The sequence below is a fragment of the Thamnophis elegans genome, chromosome 12 (genome assembly GCF_009769535.1).
Source record: "Thamnophis elegans isolate rThaEle1 chromosome 12, rThaEle1.pri, whole genome shotgun sequence".
Classification (NCBI taxonomy): domain Eukaryota; kingdom Metazoa; phylum Chordata; class Lepidosauria; order Squamata; family Colubridae; genus Thamnophis; species Thamnophis elegans.
This window is the reverse complement of record NC_045552.1, coordinates 13,209,851-13,214,295: the sequence shown is the minus strand read 5'-3', so window position 1 is coordinate 13,214,295 and position 4,445 is coordinate 13,209,851.

Below are 4,445 nucleotides of genomic sequence, written 5' to 3'. Positions count from 1 at the left end.
GTCTCCCTTTATTTATTTATCAGCACAAATACAACACACACAAACATATATGTGTATGTATGTATGTATGTATATGTGTATATATATGTATGTATGTATGTATGTATGTATGTATGTATGTATGTATATGTTGCATTTGTGCTGATAAATAAATGAAGGGAGACTAGTATGGATCTAGTTCAAGCTATTTAGCTCTCATGTATATTTACAGTGATCTATGGCCACACAACCCCATATCCCAATACCTCAACGTTCTATCTTCCTGCTGCCTTGCCTGTTTTCCAAAAACAGCCCAAGAGGAAGCAGGAACTTGATGTCTATGTATCTACTTCAATATTCCACCTAGCTCCCTTGGCTGATTGATTTATGGAGCATAAGATTAAGGACCAAAGTTGGTAAGAGGTAGTTTTAAATCGAATGAAACAGGAAAGAGGATTTATAATGATGACTTAGCATGTTGGCAGAAGAGTGGTGAGGATCATGGAACAGTACCAATGAAGGGATTAAAAAAAATGGGGGCAGTTGGATACAGAACCAAGTTCCAGTCTGTATAAATGAGAGGAGGTGCTTCATGGTTGCTTATATAAGTTAGCATCCCCCCTGTCAAGGATATTCTTTTGAGCTTTCTGACTTTGTGAGGATATCGCGATTAGTTATGTAGATATAAAAGCATTGACTGTTCTTTGAAAGGCCAGATCCTGAAGATGCAACTCAAAATACTTTGGCCACCTAATGGGAAGGAAGGACTCACTGGAGAAAAGCCTAATGCTGGGAATGATTGAGGGCAAAAGAAGAAGGGGACAACAGAGAATGAGGAGGATGGATGAACCCTAACTGTAACCCTAATGGAGTGAGCTCCCATTAATTATCCCAACTTCTGCCAACTTAGCAGTTCAAAAGCACATAAAAATGCAAGTAGAAAAATAGGAACCACCTTTGGTGGGAAGGTAACAGTGTTCCATGTCCCTTTGGTGTTTAGTCATGCCGGCCACATGACCACAGAGACGTATTCGGACAGCGCTGGCTCTTCGGCTTTGAAACGGAGATAAGCACCGCCCCCTAGAGTTGGGAAAGACTAGCACACATGTGCGAGGGAAACCTTTACATTTACCTTAGTGTAATTTTAATGAGAAGGACTAGGGGTGACATGATAGCAGTGTTCCAATGTCTAAGGAGCTGCCACCAAGAAGAGGGTTGGGGTCTTGGTGGTCAACCTATTCTTCAAAACACTTGAATGCCAGACAAGAGGCAATGGATGGAAACTAATCGAGGAGACAAGCAACCTGGAACTAAGGAGAAACCTCCCAACTCTGAGAACAGGTAGAACAATCAGTGAAATGGTTCACCCCAAGAAGATGCGGGTGCTCCAACAATGGAGGTTTCTAAGAAGAGATTGGACAACCATTTGCCTATAATGGTATAGGGTCTCTTGCTTGAGCAAGGGGTTGGAATAGAAGACCTTAGAACGCTGTTATCCTGGACCTATTCCATATTACTCCATAGGGCAGGGCTAGAACCAATTATTTAGAATAATAAAGAAGGTGGTTCAGGCTCGATATCAAGAGGGATTTTCTGATGGAATGAATTATCAGACAATGGAACTGGAATTGTCTGGATGATCAGACAATGGAACAATGGCATATAAAATTTCCTTTTCCCTGACTTTCTCCAAGAGACACTGGAAGGTTCCTGACCATTGGAGCATCTTCCAGAGATTCTTTAGTGGATTTGGCACTGAGCAAAGAATTGGACTTCATGAGCTTTATGATGCCTTCCAACTACATGATAAACCTGACAGTAGATCTGGATCTTTGGTAAGTCATTAAACGTGGCAGATGGCAAATCCTTCGCAAAACTGCCCTTTGTGGAAAGTATGTTACAATGCCACTGGGTATGGGCAAGCAAAGAAGGGACAGCACAACTTTCCCATTTGCATTTTACAAAACAACTCAGCCACTGGGTTCCAAAAGGGGAAGGCAAAATGGACAAATCCTCTCTCCAGCTATATTACAATTTCCCCAATATGCTCCAGAACGAGTTTGCGCTCAGAGAAAGCAGAATGGCATCTGGCAGCAAGAAGCTGAAAGAAGCGCCAATGAGTTGGGCACACATATGTATTGCAGCTCAGAAATTAGGTACCAAGGGACTATGCCCCAACTCTCCAAGTATGGTATAACAGATTCTCACTCTTAGATAGTGACTGTCAGTTTGTTGCATAAATTCAAATCCAGAAAGCACACACAGATAACTGTTTCAGTTGGATTCATTAACTTCCTTATATACATAAGAATAGAGGAATAAATGTACAATACCTATAGGTGGTTCTTCCAAGTAAACACAAGGCAGGAGAGTTACAGGCAAACACAAGCAGTTAGCTTCATTTCAGCAGACAAGTCCAGTCAGACTGCTAGTTTACTTTTCATAGCAGCGGACTGCTTAATTCTTTAGTTTCTGTTTCAATTCTCTGCACAGACTCTGATCTGTTTAAGCTCCCATTGGCTGACTTACTTGCTCTGCCTATTTATTGGCTGACCTTGTTCCCATGTCTCTCCCAGTCATGAATGTTTTAACAGTGACCAAGGATTGGAGTCAGCATGTGCATTCATTTGTCTGGGCTGCCAAAGCAATGGCAAATAACTTAACTGCACGGAAATCCTGCCAATGGTTTATCCAAATCTTACAACTGGAATGGAGCTGCAAGATACATTTCAAGTTTCTTTATCAATCATTATTTTTGTTTCTCACTTGGTTCTCACTCCTTGACTCTCAAGAAAAGAGTCTACGGCACTTATCTCATGCCAACAAAATGTACCATTCTCAAGTCATACTTGTATTATGCCAATGTCATCTCCCTGAATAACACTTTTAGCTGCTACTTAGTGTTAAGTGCATTTTAACCTGTACTTAAGATGGGCGGCTTCTTAATTTACAACCTACAAGGCTCATTGGGTGCCTCTTTCACTGTGTTCTGCATTTAATACCTTCAGAGCTGGTACACAACTGAGATGCTTTGGATTAGATTAAAATGGAACGGAATGGAACAGAACAGGTAGGATAGGGTAGATTGGGGTAGAATAGAATAGAATGGAATTCCTCATTTAATGACTACTCATTCAACAACCGTTCAACAACAACAGCAGTGAATGAGTGGTATTTGTCACCAGTCCTCAAAGTTTTGGCCATTGCAGCAGCAAACACACCCACCCACCCAGTCATATAAGATCACAATTTGCAATATTCTGTGCGATATTGACAAGCAAAGTCTATGGGGAAGCCTGCGGGAAGTCAGAAATTGTAGCCATGTAAGATTCTATCAATAAAATGTATAGACTGTGAATAAAATATAATAAAATGCTTCCCTCCTCCTCCACTTCTTTTTTTCTCTTGGGTTCCCATTATCTAATCGGTTTCCATGTAGCATATTCAAATATACAGCAAGTAATGACACAAATTAACCATCGCTTCTTCTCGGTGAATAAATAAGGTAATTCTATGCTAATGGGGGTGGGTGGGAGGCGGAATGGATTCGCAGTCTGAGCAAAAGACACAGATCACACATAGAATTTTCTGCTCAATGTCAGAAGGGGTTTTAGGGAGATTTGCAGAGAGGCTTCCTCTCTGACGCTTCACTCCATGCTAAGATTCATGGGGAAATTGCAGCTGGAAGTCGCCTTCTCTGCGTATTGCCCCAAAGTGGAGAATTTGGATTGACATGTTTGGTTCCTGCTCTCCACGCAGGAAGAGCAGTGAGAAAGATGCTGGAAGGTGGTTTTGGAAGAAATGTCCTTCTGGGTTCAGTTCCAAGTGGGGAAAAAGACACTGGATTCGTGGAAGTTGCGTGGAAAGAAAGTTTATTGATGAACGGGATCACATGGTTTGAGGTCCTGAGCAAAAAAGGGAAGAGATGCTGAAAGAACCTGGGTTTTATGCCCTCTCTGGGCTTTTGAATTTGAGCTTGTATTTTGATTGGTTATCAGACTCCCATGGGGCCATGCAGGGGCAACTCTGTAGGCTGTCCTGAGTCCCAAGCTTGGTTGACTCTTGCTCGGTGATGATGTAATGAAAGGGCTTTGGGATTCCTATTACACAGTGGTGGGATTCAAATAATTTAACAACCAGTTCTCTGCCCTAATGACCAGCTGGGTAGGCATGGCTCAGTGGTCATGTGACTGTCTGGGCGTGGCCAACTCAACACTCAGATCTATGGGCTCTTCACCTTAGCTGTGACAATGTAATAAGGGTTAACCAGAGAAGCAATAAAGATTAAGCTAGCAACAACACCATAATGTTTCCTTCCTGCCTTCCTTATAGGATTAGCCTTGTAAAGTGGGGAAAAAAGGGAGATTTCTTCCAATAATCGGTTCTCCGAACTGCTCAGAAAGTTAACAACCGGTTCTCCCGAATAGGTGTGAACCGGCTGAATCCCATCACTGTTATTATGGCTC